This window comes from Squalius cephalus (genome assembly GCF_949319135.1).
Source record: "Squalius cephalus genome assembly, chromosome: 1".
Taxonomy (NCBI): domain Eukaryota; kingdom Metazoa; phylum Chordata; class Actinopteri; order Cypriniformes; family Leuciscidae; genus Squalius; species Squalius cephalus.
The window spans coordinates 17,723,899-17,744,067 of NC_137122.1; the positions used below are offsets into that span (position 1 = coordinate 17,723,899).

The 20,169-nt window shown below is 37.2% G+C and overlaps 1 protein-coding gene across 2 annotated transcripts in view; it reads left to right on the top strand.

Annotated features, from left to right (window-relative positions):
- LOC307162177 (piggyBac transposable element-derived protein 4-like) overlaps positions 1-20,169 on the top strand; it is a 53,710-nt gene that overhangs the window by 22,986 nt on the left and 10,555 nt on the right. Inside the window, exon 1 of one of the 2 annotated variants that reach the window (XM_079877343.1) lies at positions 10,455-10,597. The exons of the other annotated variant lie outside the window; for it this stretch is intronic. The gene's annotated coding sequence lies outside the window, so the exon portion shown is untranslated. Of the gene's footprint in view, positions 1-10,454; positions 10,598-20,169 lie in introns of those variants that run through there. 2 annotated transcript variants of the gene reach the window in all.

A 20,169-nucleotide genomic window follows, 5' to 3' on the forward strand; every position in this document is an offset into this window, starting at 1 on the left:
GTGGCGAGAAAAGCGGGACGCGTGAGCGGCACCGGGGGTACAGTGTTCATCAGTAAGTGTGAGCGCTCGTTCACAACATGGCCGGTATGTAGCATTAAAGGTTCCGTCCCCTGGGATAACCGTGTAACAGAGCGGGCAGTGAGTAGGTGTGGGCACTGTTTTGTGGGCACATTTCCTACATTTAACACTATGACGCGTGAGGGCGCGACGTCACGCAAGGCTCAGTGGTAGGCTGCTGCAGTTGCCGCACAGCAGCCAATGAGCACGCTAGATAGCCTGCTCTAGGTCTGCCTGCTGCTGCACTGCGTTGACAATAAATACAAAATTAAGGATAATTTTTTGGCTTCATATCTCGAGAAAAGATTACTTTACCCGTAGCGTAAGCAACTTATGCAATACGAGAGAACCTCTCGTAAGAGAACCAGGCTTATATGGGGTGAACTAAACAAGGTAATGACATACAGGTGGCTCATGGCTGATTAGTCTGAGCAAAGGATTATGGGGGATTGAGTCTGTGGATGTGAGGTGATTGTCCGGGTTTGGAGTGGAGTGTCTCCAATAGTAATTCTGTGCACTCTCACTAGTGATCGTTACACCTGCAGAGGGTGCAACGGCCTGGTGATTGTAGTTGTTACACTACATAAAGTCAAGTCATCTTCAGTTATATAGCGCTTTTAACAATGTAGATTGTTTCAAAGCAGCTTTACAGTGATAATAGGAAATTAAAGTAACAGAGATTGTTTTGGCTTTATAGCAGCTCTAGAATAAAGTTATTTTCAAGTTAAAGTTGCTTTTGATTGATTCGCTTCAATAGCAACTATCATTTGTTATTAACACAACACCGTTTTAACAGAAAACTCTTTTGTTCTCTCTACGGAAACTTTAAAAAGCAAACCTGTGAAAACGCTGATGCCTGCCTTTAATTTTCAAGTGATCCTGACGTGCTCTGAAGACATTAATTGGTTGCTTCAGGTGTGTTTGATTAGGGTTGGAGATGAACTGTGCAGGACAGTCGATCGCCAGGAGCAGGATTGGGCACCCCTGGTTTAGATATATTTTTAAGATGGGAAAATGCAGTTTTACAGATACTAGACATGTGACTTTCAAATGAAAGATTGGTATCAAAGAGCACACCCAGGTTCCTAACCAACGACGAAGAGTTAACAGAGCAGCCATCAAGTGTTAGACAGTATTCTAGGTTATTAGGTGAGGAATTTTTTTTGTCCAATAATTAGAATCTCTGTTTTTTCAGAATTAGGTAGTTGGACATTACTAGTAATTCATGTTTTTATATAAGCTATGCATTCCGTTAATTTTGTGAATTGGTAAGTTTCGTCAGGCCGTGAAGAAATATAGAGCTGAGTATCATCAGCATAACAGTGAAAACTAATGCCATGCTTCCTAATGATATCTCCTAAGGGTAGCATGTACAGAGTGAACAGCAACGGTCTTAATACTGAGCCTTGTGGTACGCCATACTGAACTTGTCATCGATTAGACATCTCTTCATTTTCAGCTACAAACTGATATTGAGTAGTAGAAAATTACTAGTCATCCAATTTTTTATATCAGCATACAGCTACGTCATGACCAAATCCTTGTTTAATATTGACCAAACAACATTTAATTCAATGTCCACATAATCTTTTTTGGTCACTTTTGTACAATAGACATGCAACAGCCACTGTATTTTATTCAAATAAAACATGTGCACATCAAAACATGCAAACTCAGAGCGAGGGGTTAAACTTTTATTTTGAAATTGTGATGAACAACAATTTGTATATTTGGAAACATATGTATGTATTCTCTTTTGTTAGCGTAGATTTACAAATGAGTTACAAATTTTACAAAACTTGTGAAATGGCACACACTGCGTTCCCAGATGAACGTTAAGCAACCCAAACTCACAGCATGGGAAACCCAAGACACTCCACACATATGAATGATAACAACTAACACACAGAACAGAGGGCCGGGTTAGCAAAGCTCATTACCATTTAAAGACACATGCACTTAAACGGCATGCTGAAAACAGAGCTGTTTTTGACCAGGTAAAATGTTTTCTTACAATACTAATGAGAAGTTTTAATTAAAGAATATTAAAAACTTTTAATTTAGACCCTAAAGAATCATTTTAGCTTGTACAAAAATGACATTATATGACCCCTTTAATGCTCATGTGAGAGCCATCAGCGTTTCTCACAGGTTCGCATTTAAAGGTGCAATGTGTGATATTTCTGAGGATCTATTGACAGAAATGCAATATAAGATCCCTCACTATGATTTCAGTGGTGTATAAAGACCTTACTTAATGAACCATTATGTTTTATTACCTTAGAATGAGTCATTTATATCTACATAACCGCGGGCACCCCCCTTCTATGAAGGTCGACATATTGTGACGTCATGTTTCTACCGTAGCCGACAGCGAACAAACAGCGCCACAGAGCGCGTTTCATCACTAACTTGAATGAGAGGCAGCAGAAAAAGACGCAGCAGAATACGCAGGTTGTCCCTGACTCTGCAAACGTGGAGAAAAACATGCTGTCTGAACGACACCTCGGACATCGTAATGTTAGCTATTTCCCCTTACCTAGCTGCTTTGATGCTCTTATCCATAGCTCTTATCTTAGACTAACTAGCATGGAAACAGGCTATGGTAAAGTCAGTGAATAAAAGACTAACACAATGATAAACAAGTAAAAATAACAATCGAAATAACATGTGGTTTTACTGAATAATTAAGTAAATATAATTTAATATAAAATATAATATAAAGAAACCTCATTGCTTGACTTGCTACTCTCTGCTGACTCAGACGACGACATCTTCCGATCCTACGTCGGCCACCGTAGCTTCACCTTCGAGTTTGAGGGATAGGCCGTGAGTGTTTGCAATTCGCAAACCTCACCACTAGATGCCGCTAAAAATCACACACTGCACCTTTAAAGTCTATGTAGAGAGAATGGTGTCGTCTTAGCGGCCCCTAATGATTGTTGCGACGGAAACGAATCAATCAAAACTAACTTTGGCTGGAAAATAACTTTATTAAAGAACCGCTATAAAGCCAAAACAATCTCTGTTACCTTAAATTATATGTTTGTCTCTGTAAAGCTGCTTTGAAACAATCTACGTTGTTAAAAGCGCTATATAAATGAGGATGACTTGACTTGACCTATAGCTGGTGTGTGGTGATAGTTTTGATAACAGGCTGGTTTGTCTTCTTCTGTTCATCATCATCTCATACTGCAGTATTTCATGATCACAGCAGTGAGAGACGAGATGAAGAGTTACAAGAACACAGCTGAAGAGTTTGATCAAACTAAATACTGCATACATAGGAATTACACTGAACTAACACTGGATTTAGATCGCAGTATCTCAAGTTGTTTTAAACAAGGTTGTGCAGTTTCTCTCTGCTGTGGATCTTCTCATGGGTTTTCAGAGATGATGACTGACTGAATCTCTTTTCACAGTGTGAACACTTGTAAGGTTTTTCTCCAGTGTGAATTCTCTCATGCCGTCTTAAATGTTCCGCTTTAGTAAAAGTCTTCTCACACTCAAAGCACACGTACTCTCTAACACCAGTATGAATTCTTTGATGTCTTTGTAAAGATTTCAGCAGTGAAAAACTCTTTCCACACACAGAACATGAATGTGGCTTCTCCTCCTTATGAACTGTCAGGTGTGTCTTCAGGTCTGATGACCCAATAAATGTTTTGCCGCATTGATCACATGTGAACGGCTTCTCTCCGGTGTGGGTCCTCATGTGAAGTTTAAGGGATGATGATTGACTGAAACTCTTCCCACACTGATCACAAGCGAATGGCTTTTCTCCAGTATGAACTCTTATGTGACACACAAGTTGATGTTTGTTTGTGAAACACTTCCCGCATTGATCACATGTGAATGGCTTCTCTCCGGTGTGAATTAACATGTGCCACTTCAGACTTTTTTTTTCCGTGAAACTCTTCCCACACTGATCACATGTGAACGGCTTTTCTCCATTATGAACTCTCATGTGATGTTCAAGATTATGTTTGTATGTGAAACTCTTTCCTCACTGATCACATGTGAACGGCTTTTCTCCAGTATGAACTCTCATGTGACGATCAAGATTACGTGTGGTTGTGTAACTCTTTCTACACTGAGTGCAGGTTGTAGATTTCTTGGCTCTTCTTTTCTTTAAAAATGTGATTTTAGTCTTTGAGCGACTCAAAGGTTTGTCTCCAGGTTTGACATGATGTTTCTCCTTCACTTCACTCAGTTCTTCTCTCTCCTCCCCCACTTCACTCAGTTCTTCACTCTCCTCCTTCACTTCACTCAGTTCTTCACTCTCCTCCTTCACTTCACTCAGTTCTTCACTCAGTTCTTCACTCTCCTCCTTCACTTCACTCAGTTCTTCACTCTCCTCCTTCACTTCACTCAGTTCTTCACTCTCCTCCTTCACTTCACTCAGTTCTTCACTCTCCTCCTCCTCCTTCACTTCCATCAGGTCTGAAAGGAAAGAAAAATGTTTGATTGCATTTTCAGCAAATAAAAAAATTCAAAAAGAGAAATATGAATTGAAAGGTCATCAAAGTGAGCCTTGATGTAATCACTTTTTACATTTTGTATTTTTGCCTTTTTATAAATTAATTATACGTCCCTGAAACTTTTCATGAATGAGGGACATTGATATTTCAATTATTATTTTTTAAACATTATAGGCACATATCCTATCTTTCTGTAGTGAGAACTATTAAAGGGGGGGTGAAATGCTATTTCATGCATACTGAGTTTTTTACACTGTTAAAGAGTTGGATTCCCATGCTAAACATGGACAAAGTTTCAAAAATTAAATTGTACGTTTGAAGGAGTATTTCTGTGCCAAAAATTGTCCTTCCGGTTTGTCACAAGTTTCGGAAAGTTTTTTTCGAGTATGGGCATGTGTGACGTCAGATGTAACGGAATTTCCTTATACGGGTCCTAAGGGCACTTCTCCGGTAAGATCGTGGGCGCGCGCGCACTCGTACACCAGAGCAAGAGAGCGAAAGCAGTACCTCATCTAAGCGCTCTGCTCGGCTTTAGGGAAGTCAGTGTCACCAAAGAAGTGGGTTTTTGGTTGCCAGGGCAAGACAAACCTGCACAGATTCCCAAAGAACCCAGCGTTAAGGGAATAGTGGATGCAGTTTGTTTTTCCGGGGCAAAAACGAGTTGAGCAAGACTGTTTCCCTGCATTTCGACGATGATTGTTTTATAAACAAAGCCCAGATCACGGATTTGCAGATCGTCTAATGCTTAAGGATCGAGCAGTCACAATGATAAAGGTCCGCAGTCGTGCGTTGGAACCGCAGGCGGTGAGTAAAACTGTTGAACAAATGTCTCTGTGTTGTTAACGTTACTAGCTCGGCGCGTTAGCACAGCTTTAACACATCGCCCACACGGCCCGCCCCCAGCCGCTCGGTTTTTTCCGGAAAGACTCGGTACAGTCTATCTTTCACTTATAAATATAATAAAACTAAAGACTTTTTGGAGATATGAACGATGCAATACTACTCTATAGGTACTCAAGATTAACAGGAGATTGAGTGAAAATGAGCATTTCACCCCCCCTTTAAATAAATGTGATCAATAACAAGATAATATAATGTGATATTGTCATATCTGGCATAAATACTGGCATATTTTAACACCAACTTTTACATTGAAATTTAATTTGTTACTAAACTTTTTAAGTTATTAAGGGCCGGCCACACTATACTTCTCCTTCCATTGAGTTCCCACTGTAAATGCTGTAAAATTTACAGAAACTTACTGGCAATTTCGGTAGCCAGTAAACCTGTACATTTACAAGAGTCCGTAAACTACAATTATACTGTAAAACCAGCAAAAAAATGAATTTACTGAGCGCAGCTGTGAATTTACAGTTCTTTACTGTAATATTTAAATAGGCTCATACTTATTTGCAGCTGTATCATACAAATAAATAGTTAAAAAATCATATAATGTGATTTCTGGATTTTTTTTTTTTTTTAGATTATGTCTCTCACAGTGGACATGCACCTACGATGACAATTTCAGACCCCTCCATGATTTCCAAGTGGGAGAACTTGCAAAATAGCAGGGTGTTCAAATACTTATTTTCCTCACTGTATATATATATATATATACATACTTACTGAGTTTGTTTTTAAATGTTTTATTGTAATTAATTTAAAAAGTACTAATAATTACATATGGGATTAAATAAAAAAAAAAGATTTTAAGATTTAAGTTGGTAAACTAATTAATTAATAAGAAAAAAAAGTAATCGGATCGGATTCGTGAGGTGCCTAAAGATTCCCACCATTAATTAAAATATATGCAGATATCTAGAAATACAGAAAATAACACAAATGATGTATTGTACATTCAAAAATAAATATTAATAATGGTCAGAAAACTTACATATTTGTAACCAACAGATACCCTTAGTCTTAGACCAGTGAAATGAGCTTAAAGTGTCAATTTACAGGAGATCTGAAGACATCAGCATAATAAATGAGGTGAAAACAGGAACTATTGTTGTGAAATGGGTAGAACTATTTACTGCCCTAGTACAACAGTTATCAGTTTAGAAGTATGCATGTGAATTAAACGTGGGACAATGGCCTTCATCATCATGCTGTGAATCAGATGCGAGGGAATCATCATTATGCAGATTGAGGACTGATGTGTCTCTTACACCTCTAACACACATCTGTGCCATTTGCTTCACAGGGTCATCCTTAAAAATATTTTGGTTTGCCGTAACAGCCAAAAAAATAAATAAATACATTTTTGGGTCGGTAGGTCAGTTTATATATTTTTTTCCAAGATTCAATGTAAAAAAAAAAAGTATAATTTTGGTCATGGTGATTACGTAGGTATGAATTTAAACAAATTTTCACATCGGGACTTCACTGACAGTTTTCCAGAACTTCGTGCCAAGTTAAAGAGGTGTCGAGAGAAAAGTATGGCGCATTTCCACCGCAGGAACTTTACCCAGGAACTAGGAACTTTGGGGTGGTACTCGGTGTGTTTACACCGCAGGAACCAGGGTCTAAATGAAGTTCCGGGTAAATATTTCCCCCTCAGAAAGTCCCTGCTGGCGAGTGAGTACTTTTTAAAGTTCTGGAACTTTCGGGGGTGGGACTTGTGCGCTGAACATGCTGATTGGTTGAATTCATGCCGCATATTGATTGGTTGACTCCACGCAGCAGACTGAGAGGAGTGCGCGTAATTCAACGTCACCAGACAATTTGCATAATCTGCCCGGTACTTTAGACTGCGGTGTAAACGCAATAAGCATCCGGTCTGGGGTAAAAAAAAGTGGTAAAATAAGTTCCTGGGACAAACTGTTCCGGGTAATTTTGGTGTAAATGCGGCAAAAGAGGAGATTTTGATAAAAAAAAAATATATTAAAGTTAAAGAGCTGTCGAGAGAAAAAATAGAGAGATTTTGATAAAAAAAAATAAAAAAAAATACATTATTAAATGTTTAATATACATATATTAAATAATTAGAAAACCTTCAAGGAGACATTTCAATTGTTTATTAATAAGCAGAGAACAGTCTGTACACATTTCATGCTTTCTATATATATTTTTCTCAGGTCTGTGGGGCAAGTAGCTTATACGCTGAGTTTCGGTTCATTTAAGAGATGAGCGCGCCGGCGCCTCCGTGTCGTGATTATATTGCCTGCTATATTTAGCCTACCTCTTATCTATTAAATCCAGGCAATTGGTTGATGAAACATTGATTAAAATTAAGGTACAATTAATACAAAACGAAATTCACTTTAAAGAAAGGCTTTATACAAAAACAAACTTAATGAAGTGGTCCAAAATGTCTGCCCACTCTATTTGTCTCCCGATATTTTCGAGATCATCGAGATAATCGATATATATCGAGAATTATCTTATTCATGCTTTTTACTTTTCACATAATCAACATGAAATTTGAAAAAAATATTATTTTATTTAAACATGAATATGAAACTAAATTGTTTTTTAATGACTGGGCTACAACACATAGGCCTATTAGCCTACAGATAAATTTAATGTTGGAGCATCTTGCCGGTGAGCATGTGGGGGGAGAGATACGATTTTCATCCAATCATCGAATATTATTTTGCTTGATATGCCAATATTTAATATTTGGTATTTTAAATGACTGTTTGAGATCTCTATGAAAGTTTTAATTGTAGTGCCGCTTTCAGAGCGCTCACGTCCATAACATTGTTCTTCCTCATAAATGCGCACACGAAAAATAAAATAAAATAAAACAAAATAAAATGAATATATTATGTTCTGTGGGGAGCCGACCCTTCTTCATCCGGTGGCTATATTACTTTTGGTTTGCCCAGTGTAATTTATAGAATTACTAAAACATATTTTACCACCTAAATGTTAAAGATTTTTTGTGTCACGTCCGGACCGTAACGCAAGTGTAGGCTATTTATAAAACGCATGTGTATACTGATATTTTTCTAACGTCTGGACTCCTTTATTAAGGGATTATGGATGTATAAACAGACGTTTTAATATATTAGTATTAAATGCATTTTCTGATCATTTATATTTCAAGTTTTGACTGCAAATGTCACATCCATAACGCTGGAATTGCCCAATAAAGATGTGGTAGCATTAGCATTTTTATTTAAAAGAAAGAGCGTAGCCTATGCTTGTATGTAGGCCTATGGGCAATTTATAATTCACAATACTTACATATTTTAGTAAGTATTGTGAATTATATTCTATTCTTCTATAACAGACGTGATGGCGGAATCTACACATGATGTTTCATAAACAAAGTTCGGGAGGAGCACGTTCAAATAATCAATCCAATCAACTTGTCATCAAACAATTACCGTCTACGGTCTACACTATCAGCATGAGAGGAAGCATATATTTATTCAGTCTGTTAACTCACCTAACATTCCTTGACAGTTTTCAGCATCCCTCCACTCACTCTCAGCTTGTCTTTCCACAGCCAGGAATACGGGGGCAGTAGCCTAGGGTTCGGTCCGAATACCGAGCCCGGAGCCCTCTCCTCGGACAGCACGTCAAATATGCATTTATTCTATCTGACTTATTTGTAAGCGTGAAATCTCAATTCTCCAGCGGCAGTCATTTGAATTCAACCCAAGCGCTCGTTGATGACGTGGATGATTACGTTACCGTTGCTCATCTGTCCATCATCGTATAAAGCCCGCCCTTACAATTTGAGTGGTCCGAACAATTTTTGTTCGGGCATAATAGCTCCTCAACGGATCGAGTCCAGACCGAACTTCCCGACCTAAAAATTTTGTGGGCGGGGCTAAGTTCGGCTGGCATCCAGGCTATGTGATTGGACCAAGGGATATCACTTCCTCTGGCGGGAAATTCTGGAAAGCAGTGAAGTATGTCATTATTCTTCTCTCATTAATTTGTACAACATGTTTAGGATACATCAATAGATTAATTATTTGTCAAATCTATTATTATGATATTACAGTGAATCTCTCATTCACTTTTAAAAAAAATGAAAACCCATACAATTCTGTTTTTAGACATGCCATGTGGTATCTGGTTTGAGGTTAGTTTTTTGAGCTAAAGCTCAAAATGGTGGACAATGTTAACTTTATCGTCAACCCAATTTGTCTATAACAGAGTTGACAGATCTTTCCGTTAGTACATTGATGTTCAGTATATATATATATATATATATATATATATATATATATATTACATTTTACAAGTTTAAGATCAGCAAATATTGAAAATGTTTAATTTAAAGTGCATTCTATGAAAATAAAAAAGTTTAACAGAAAAAAAAATCCTATTTTTTGTTTTCTTTCTCTACTTGAAATGTAACTGCAATTCTGGAATGAGTCACACGCTTATTCCCATTAAATACTGATCTACTAGTGTGTTCTAACATGTTTTGTCTCATCTGACAGCTTGTAAACTGAACAGAATTATGCTGAACTTAATAAAGATATTAAAGTATCCTAATGTACAATCTAGATACTGAAACATGTTAAAGAACAAGAATAAGAACAACTTTAAAGGGGTCAGATTACTTATATTAGAGTCAGATAACTAAATGCTCATTCTCCTTCTGCTTTTTAATCCTATTATTGGTTCAAATTAGCACTGTAAGCCTTAAAGACTTACAAAATATAATGTTTTCAGCATCTCTGTTAAAGGGTTGATCAGCTTTTTTTCGAAAGCTTAATGTGTTTAGGCTATGTCGTGGTGTAGTCTAACATGTGTTCATGCTTCATAAAAAAAAAAAAACACATTATTTTTCATATAATTTACCTTTATTATACACAGCTGTGTCCCTCCTCGCAAACCAATCTGATGATTTCCTCTCCCTCAGAAATACACGATGGGCCCAGTGTGTTGTGATTCGCTAACCGCCTAGTTCACGCTGTCCGGACTCCGGAAACGTCACGTCCGTTACCATAACAGCAGTTGCATGTGCTCCGGTGTAATGTAAACACAGCCGTCAATATTGCCTTATCAATTTCAGCCCGAATAAGATTTAGAGAATATTAGTGGAGGAATCGAGCGCACGAACGGCTGTTACAGGACGTTTCAGAGTGGTATGTTTTTTTGTGTAGATGTCTCATGCTTTTTATATAACGTTACGCTGTTATTTGTAAATACTATGTTACTGCAAATGCTAATGCTACTGTTTATGTTAAAACCGTTTATATACCGTCTATGGTTAAAACAAGCAAAGAAGTTCATACAATCGTTCTAACTCATAATATTACAATCCTCGAAGGGATTATTTTATCATCACTCTCTCTCTTACACACACACACACACACACACACACACACACCCCAGATAGCAAATAGTAATTGAAACGATGTTAAATCAACATCCCGCTGTCAACGATAAAATCATTGAATCAACGTCGAACTCTGATGTTGATTCTTCATCATGTTCTATTATCATTGAAACAACGTTTAAATCATACCTAGAGATCAACAGAATTTCAATGGTATTTCGATTACAATGGATATTGAAACAATGTTGAAATCCCAGCATATCAACAAAACTTCAATGGTGTTTTAGTATACCACAGGTTTAATCTGAAGGTCTGTAAATTTTAATATAATATTAAAAACATTATTATTAGGCTATAATCCTGCTTTATCGACAGCCAGGATGGGCTAGCAAAATATAGAAAATAGAAACTATACCTTTAGGCTATAACCTAGACTACCACAAATGACACCCCACGCATTCTTTAAAAATTAAACAATAATTTTTATTGTATTATTTCATTTTTTTTTTTTTTTTTATCTTTTAACGTCCTGCTGCGTCTGTCTTCCAGCTCCTCCCGCTCGGTCTGGGGCGTAGCGCAGCCACTTCTGTACAGCTTGAGCGAAGTCATAGGTGTTTGTAAGACGTTGAGTCAAGGCATCTAGAATACAAGTAAAAGTATGTGAGTGCATGTGGTGTGCAGAATCAGAAACAGATATTTTAAGATTCTCAGATGAGGCTTAATATACTAAAGACTTACTTGAAAAACGATGTGGATTAATGATCTGGAAAAAAAAAGGACAAAAAGTAAATCAACAGCAATTTAATTCAGAATCATCCACTGCCCTGATTATTTCGCCACAAAGCAGATGATAACATGTTCTTTTAAACTGGGCTTGCAAAGTTTTTTCTAAAGACTGAACAATTTTTATTCATGAATAATGGACTCCGTTCACTATATTTAAGATGTCACATCACGTAATTTTCTGTCACATGTGCTATAATGTCTGAATCGAACATATATCCGTGACTGGTCGAGTGGCAGCTCCACCTGCCACGCAAAGATTTTACCCCCTCTCTCATCTTGCCATCTCATAGTTAGGTAAATCATTTTATATTTCTGGGTAGAAACGCATTTTTGTTGAGGCTGTATAAGCCGGACTACATTCAAAGCACTTTTCAAAACTACCCAATATGTTCATGGATGTATTCGAATTAAAGGGAGGCAAAAAGGATTAGGGTAAGTGTACCCATTAAGCCCACCAAAATCTAAGTCTAGGTTTTTTTCATAGATATTGACATAGTTTATAAGAAAAAATATTTGTTGAAAAGCAAGATTAATCTCTCATTTGAAATTGTATTAATTAGTTGATGTACATTTTAGAATATAAAATTAAGATAATTTAGGAATAAAGTCAGAAGTCTGGCATGGGCTTAATTGGTACTTTTGGCACCATTTAAGCCCGCATGTGTTCCAAATAAGCCCACATCATCTTTGATTCACAAAATATAAAAAAATTATTGATTTTAAAGAAGTAAAACATCAATATATTTATTCAGTGACAGGGAAGAAGAAAAAAAAATCCTTTTTCTAATGTTTGATTATAGCCCTGGGTGGGATGGGAAGGTGTTAGTGGCCGGTGGTCTGGAGCTTTAAGTTGGCTTGACTGGAGTTGTAGCTGGAGTCAAGCTGGAAGTTTGACCGGGTGTATCTTGGGAACCAAGTCGAGTTGGGGCTCCATACTCTGGGCTTAGGGGGGCCTCCTAGTGGGCCCCCTACACCGGGAGTCTGGAACCTTAAGCGAGCTTGGCTCCCAAGTTATGGCTGGTCAAAGGTGGAAGTTAAACCGGGTGTATCTCGGGAAGGAAGCTGAGTTTGGGCTCCAGACTCTGGGGTTTTGGGGGGTCTCCTAGTGGGCCCCCACACCGGGAGTATGCAGCCTTAGGTTGGCTTGATTTTGGAGTTATGCCCGAGTTTCTCAGGAAGTGACCATATCTCGGGAAGAAAGCCGAGTTAGGGCTCAATAACCCTGCATGGGGGCCCACTGGGTAACCCCTTCATGCCATTCCTCACTGAAACACATAAGGTGGGCTTAAATGGTTCCACAGTGAGTAATGGTGAAAAAAGTGTACCTTTTCCTTTAAAAATGTAAGATATGTTTACAAATACATGCATGGAGCTTAAATATACTGTGGACTAGTATAATAGTAATTTTCATTGTGCCCACATTGAGAAATGTTAAGTTTTCTTCATTCAAGGTTAGCTTGTGATGGCTATAGTTTGCATGCATTTTGTGGCACTGTACCATTTAAGCCCATCTTTAAAAAAAGTTAATTTATAAAAATAATCTCCTCTACAAAACAATTTATGATGTATTTATTTGTAAATTAATGTAAAATGAATCACAAAACATTTATTGTTTGCAGTTCACATGCTTAATTCTTTGGCAGTCTATCTTTCTGTAAGGCTAATGGTTTGACCTAGAGATTAGCTTTGAACGCAAGCTAATAAAACTCATCTTTCAATTTAAAGGAAAATGATATAAAATGGTAAAGTACTATTTGTTCATACACAAAAAACAATACATTTATCTCTTATTTGACATAATATCAATGTAGTTTCCAAAGAAATGGCTGAAAATTGCTGAAATGTGTTGATTTCAGAAGGGTCCCGAAACACCAAAGTTTTGGGGTGACTTTGTGTGAGGTCCCCTGAGACAGCATGCACATGGGTGAGGCTAACTCAACATTGACAAATGTGATTGGTATGCAATAAAAAATGCCAGGGAAGTAACAAATCACTGGATTGGTTAAAATAATAAGCAGCATAAAATATTATTTTCTCTTTTTTTAATTTGACTTCAGAGTTGAAAGTGGGCTTAAAGGGTACATGGGCTTAATGGGTACACTTACCCTAGCTTGCAGTGTGACATCTTTCATAAGGACAATTTATGAGGCCAAGTGACTCTAAAAAAAATCATGTTTATTATTTTATTAAATCAGAACTAATTGTTAACTCAACAAATTAAATATAAATAACTGGATACTTATAACTAATTAAATAGTAAATGTATTGATTAGAGTTACCATAGACAAAAGATTTTTCTGGTTGACTAAATCTAAATTGCACATTAATTTCTGCTTAAATACTGGGTGCATGGAGGAATATGCATAAATCTCACCCCAAAAACAGGCTAATAATAAGGCTATGTCTTTAAAATTAACGAGGCATTTTAATTGTTTCTAAATGAAGTATGTGGGCCTAAGTCCCCCCTTGACGCCAGGCCTGGTTGTCAGGCGCTGTATAACAGTGCGCGTGTTTCCCCGCGCTCAGAAAAGGTGCAGAAGATCATCAAAAATCGTGATATCGCATAAGCACTAGTATAAAACGACTGTTATCATTTCTGAAAACAAACACAATGGAGTTACAAAACTGTATCGCACGCATATCGCAGCACTGCTCGAGGATTATTCATATTTTGGATTTGTAGGCTATTACGACGAGATGGTCTAATCGGCATTTCCAGTTAAAGATAGGCTCGAGACAGTTCTGCATTGAATAAAGTAAAGGTAAACCATGTCATTTGTGTAATTCTGGCCCGCCGCGGTCACTGCTGTGGGTAGCGCTAGCGCTAGATAGAGCACTATGCTAGCGTTGGTTCCGCCGGTGTTCTCCGGCGGTCAGAAGAAATAGCGGTGCTGTGTTAATAGATTTCACGACACTATAGCAATGGGTAGGCCTACAGACATGTATTTTGAGCTAGCTGTCACAAAAATAGACTGGACCAATGAGGTTTTGCTAACTTTATAACCTAGAAGAGAACCACAAAGTAGCCTACTTTTGGCAGATTTGGACACATTGGTAAAACAAAAATCTATTTCAGTGACTGCAGCACTGCGTCGGTTACTACATTAACCATCATTTTAACGATCAACCTAACAGTATTTGATTTGGTTCAATTCATTCATATCGAACATTAAGCAAGCTTACCTGTACGCTTGTGCCAAGGTCCAGAAATGAGCTGTGTCCGGTGCAGTACGTTGGTGTCGATCTCCCAGTCAACCAAAAATCGATGGATTTTCAAACATATTTCCCGGTCAACTATATATCGATGCATTTTCAATCATATTTCCCGGTCAACTATATGCCGATGACTCTTCAACAACAGCGTCGTTTCCCGGTCAACTATAAATCAATGACTTTTCAACACATTCAGCGATCGCCCGGTAAACCAAATATCAATGCTTAATCAATCATAAAGATAACTATAGATCAATGTTGTTCCAATATTGTTGCCATCAACATTAATAACATCAGATTTTCATCGATATGGTAATGGTGATTCAACATTTATTTTGCATTGAAATTTCAACATCAACCATAATGATGATTCGGATGGAAAAACAATGTTTATTCAATGTTGGCTTGCTGTCTGGGACATAGGTTAAATTGGGCCGGAGCGCAGCTCCGCCTCCTCGGGTCCACAACACACCATGCCGGAGCTCAGCTCCGAGACAGCACCAAAAATTGTTATTCCACTTGAATTATTTTTCATCTCCTGGTAAATACATGGCATATGAGACTGAATAATTAGCAAGACTACACAGAGACACCCAGGTTACATGGAATTATCAGACGTCATAATGCGCGTTCTCTGGCACCCCGCCCACCAGCGACGTTACCATGGAAACCCGCGAACGGCTAGCAAAATCAGTCTTTTAAATTCAACCGCCCGATGGGCTCATTGTGCTGTCTAATTCTTTATCGAGCATACGTGAGTATTTGGTTTAATTTACCTCAGATAAATAAGATAAGTAATTATTCGAACACAACCTACAACTTCATTTTCTAATGTAGCCTCGCTCGCACTATTTTTCATTTGATTTGTCTGCTAAGGCCCATAGCTGCCAACTTTCACGCTCTCATGTGACGCCACACATCAATTTTCTCACGCACAGTAACATCGCAAAGCAAAGAGGACACGGAGACCGACAGACAAGACAGAGCAGGATACTTATGTTATAAAAATAATCTCATCTCTCAGATTCTGTAAATTTTATTTAGAAATTCAAGCACTAAATACCGTTTTGGCGCTTGTAAATGTGACGTGACAGATCCCTATAACTGTTAGCGTCACGTGAACGGATGATCTCTAGCTAATGAACAATGTTAAATACAGTTGTTGTTGTTGTTATAATAAATACAAAAACGCATTATATGTCTGGGCTGATTAGGCGAGTTGTTTTGTTTTTTTTTTGTTTTTTTTTTTTTGTCTTGAGAAAAATGAATGCCTATCTTGTGTAGCCTACCTAATATTTATCCAAATGAGTCAATATTTAATCAAATCACAAGCACTGAACTGAATTGAAATCATACAATTTGTGTCAAGCAATAAAAAAAGTAGCTTATCAGAAATTGTACCATGTAAACAATATAAATTGTTGTTACTAAACCTAATACAATTCTGCTTAGTTACTAAAATGTTCAGATTTTTTTTACACCAATTTGATATTTAAAAATAAAATATTTAAAGTATATAATTATCTAACATCTGACTAATATAACATAAACTGCCAAAGAAATTGGCCCTGATTCTCTTAAATCAACAACATTTTCTTTTTTAAAAAGATGTTTACATACACTACCTTACCAGGTTTTTTTTACTGTTAACTAATCTACAGTATGTTACTGTAAAAATCCACTAAATTAAAACTCAAGTTAACTCATTTCACTTGCAGAAACCGACTGCCTTAAATTAACCAACTGTCATTTAAATGTATTAACTAAAATTTATAATGCATAAATAATGTGAGCAAAGTATTACTGTGAACTTCTTTCATTTGAAACCACGAAAAAACTATTGAACATAAAAAGATTTCCACTAGACCAGCAACTACACAGTCATCGTCTGTTAAATAAAGCAACATGCAGCAAATCATCAATGTTTGTAGATATTCTCCTGGACTGAAGCACAGGCTCTACTCTTCAGCACAATGGTGACCCAAAAAACTAAATTTTACAGTAAACAGTAAACCTGTTTTATAACTTACAGTTTATTACTGTTATAATACATTTCGTGGGTGTGACTTTTTATCTTACACTGTTAACCCTTTCAACCCCACAGGAAAATCCACACTACAAAGAGTAAAAAGTAACATTGACACAGTGTTGCAGTGAGATAATTAAGTGAATAAGTGAAATAAGTGATTGTTGAGCATTAGTGATGAACACCTGCTGTTAACAAGCAGGATCACTGAAGGAAAGAGGATCACACAAACAGAAAATAGAGAAACAGAATAACTACAACTTGACTTCCAGCCATTACACATTATTACACTTATTATTAACAGTATGACTTTATTTCTGTCATACATCTACAGAAATTGTTATTGATATGTTTAATTGAAAATGTTTGGTTTGAAGTTATACCATGATGGAGATCAGTGTTTGCTTTAGTTGGAATGCTGACCCTTGACTTTTTAACATTAGTTTTTCACTGGCTGCTTGAACTGTTTTTGTAAGTCATACTTGTACACACACACGGTTTGTGAATGATTGCGGTTATATATTGATTATGATGAAAAAAAATCATCATATAGCCCAGGCGTTCTCAACCCTGGTCCTCGAGGGCCACTTTCCTGCAGAGTTTAGCTCCAACCTTGATCAAACTCACCTGTCTGTAGTTATCTCATAATCCTGAAGAGCTTAATTAGTTGGTTCAGGTGTGTTTGATTAGGGTTGGAGCTAAACTCTGCAGGAAAGTGGCCCTCCAGGACCAGGGTTGAGAACGCCTGATATAGCCTGTTCATTCACTAAATGTCTCAGTTTTTAATCCTCTATCTTAAGTGTTATATTACCACCACTGTGAAACTACAGTAAGAAGTTACATTGATAATTTTTTTAACACATATAATGCACAGCCTAAAAAAGAAACAGAGCTACAATGTCTTGTAGAAACACAGAGATATCAAAAATCTGCATATGTCTCTCATCAATGGTGGCAATAATTTATTTTTATTTATTCATTCATGCAGGAGTGCATGCTGGGAGTTTTATACTATCCTGGAACCCAGCATGCATTGCGACATGAAAGTTTTTACTGTCACCATTGTTGAGATTCATGTGCTGATTGTTGATTGTCTGTTTGTGTCTAAGACAAGCAGGAGATCAAATTTTTTTAAAGCACTATTAAAATATTATTTCAATATACTTCAGAATAACTAATTACAGAAACATTGTATTTCACATTATAGATTAACAGATATGATTAATATGAAATACAAATAAATCCAAAGCTTTTACACTGGTTAAGATCAGAGAATCAGACATGTCCAGGATGATTATGTAATCAACACAACAGTCACACCTGATCATCTTTCTCTTGATTATTTCTTGCCATAACAAATGTGTTTTATAAACTCATAGTTAAAGCAGTCAGAGAAAAATTGATAAAATAAAGTCAATGGTTCAAGAGCCCAACTAAAACAAATACTGATCTCCATCATGGTGATAATAACTTTATTATTTTCAATAAAACATCAACAACTAAATATCTGTTCATTCTCAACAATAACTTTTGTACGCAAGAAATCATGTTAAACTGGTTTGTAAACTGGTTTCACACTCGGTGGCTGGAAGTCAGTTGATACATTTGAAATTTAGTTGTGAAATTATGACTCATAATCCGCCGGCGCGACCACAACATTGTCCAACATCAAATGGCAAACGTAATGCAAGCTGAACTGTTCTTGTGTTTCTCTTTTTTCTGTTCTTGTTTCTCTGTCCTTCAGTGATTCTGCTTATCAGGTGTTCATTAGTGTCTCAGTTCACTCACTTCTTTTCATTCACTCTGTCAAGGGGACTATATCAGTGAGCTAATGTAGGGAATAATGAATGAGGGTATAGGGTGTGATTGTGAAAACAGCCTCTGAGTGTCTATTTTAAGCACTGTTAATTCACAGTATATTCCTGTAGGCTATTTTTGTTTTCTACGGTATATTACTGTTTTAATGGAAAATGGTATGATATTGTCAGAATTTGGCCTTATTTTAAGCCAGGGTTAACAGTGTATTTGCCAACCAATATTTTCAAACATGTTCAATTTCATACGTTTTCCGAGGGTGAAATCCCTTGCCTGCTTGTTAACATTAAAGGTAAAAAATAATAAAAAATTGTAAGGGTGTCAAACGAAATCGATCGAAATTAATGCTCAATCTCGATCATCGAATCAAAAAATGGAATCGTCGATGCTGCCACACCCCATATGTCACGTCAGCTCGGCTTGCCTGTAATAGGTAAAACTCCTTTTCTCAAGAATATTTGAAGCCTTTATTTTAAAACGCATTGCAGCTGCACAGCGAGAGCATCATAGCTCGTCTGAGCGAGCTGTTTGCCTGTGCTGCGGCAACTGCACGAACCTATGGCGAGTTAGCAGTGGCGTGCGGTCCAATGGGAGCGCTTGGCGCCCTGCCAACCTCGAGCGCGCCAATTTAGACGCGGCTGAAGTGTAGTATACATTCAGAGAAAACTCGCCAAAGGTTTAAATCGACTCAAGCGAAGTACCTGATATGAGCGAAATAGCACGGCAAGGCAACGCAGTACTCGTTCCCTTATCTCTAAGGGAACCGAGGTTACGCAAGTAACCAAGTACGTTCCCTCACGAGAACGTTCTCTCGTATTGCGATGCAAACGCTGTGGGAACCCAATTTAAAACACCGTGCTATTCGCCTGTGACTGCTCTGAGGAGTCCAGGGAGCCCCGGGACTATAATAGGTAATAGGTTATATTGTTTAAGTTTCCAATTGACTTAAGATATAAGTTATTGTTACATTTATGTAGTTAATAAACGTTTTAAATTTGACAATGTAGTGTGTGGTACATTGCGAACAAAGGTCAGATATTATTATATTGCATAAAAGTCTAAAAATGGCATAGCTTGTGCTTTCAATTTTTTTTTTTTAAATCGAGAATCGAATCGAACCGTGACTTTAGAATCGAAAATGTAATCGAATCAAGGATTTGGAGAATCGTGACACCCTTAAAAAATTGTAAAGTATTTATCTTTGTTTGAATAACTACCTTACACATTAATACTGGAAAAATAGCCCCTTTGGTGTAAAACACATTAAGTCATTTTATGGCGCGATTTTTAATGATGACCACCGTAAATAAGGGCTCCCCCTCCCTACAAAAGCCAATTTAACCACGGCAAACACACACACACACACACACACACACACACTACAAAACAAATGTAGCAAAATAAATGTAGTCAGAACTATGAGCACATTACGAGACTAACCATGGTTTACCACAGTAAAGAAAATGTTTATACAGAACCATGTTTAATGTAACGTTCCTGTAGTAAAATAATGATATAATTATTTTATGCCGTAGACA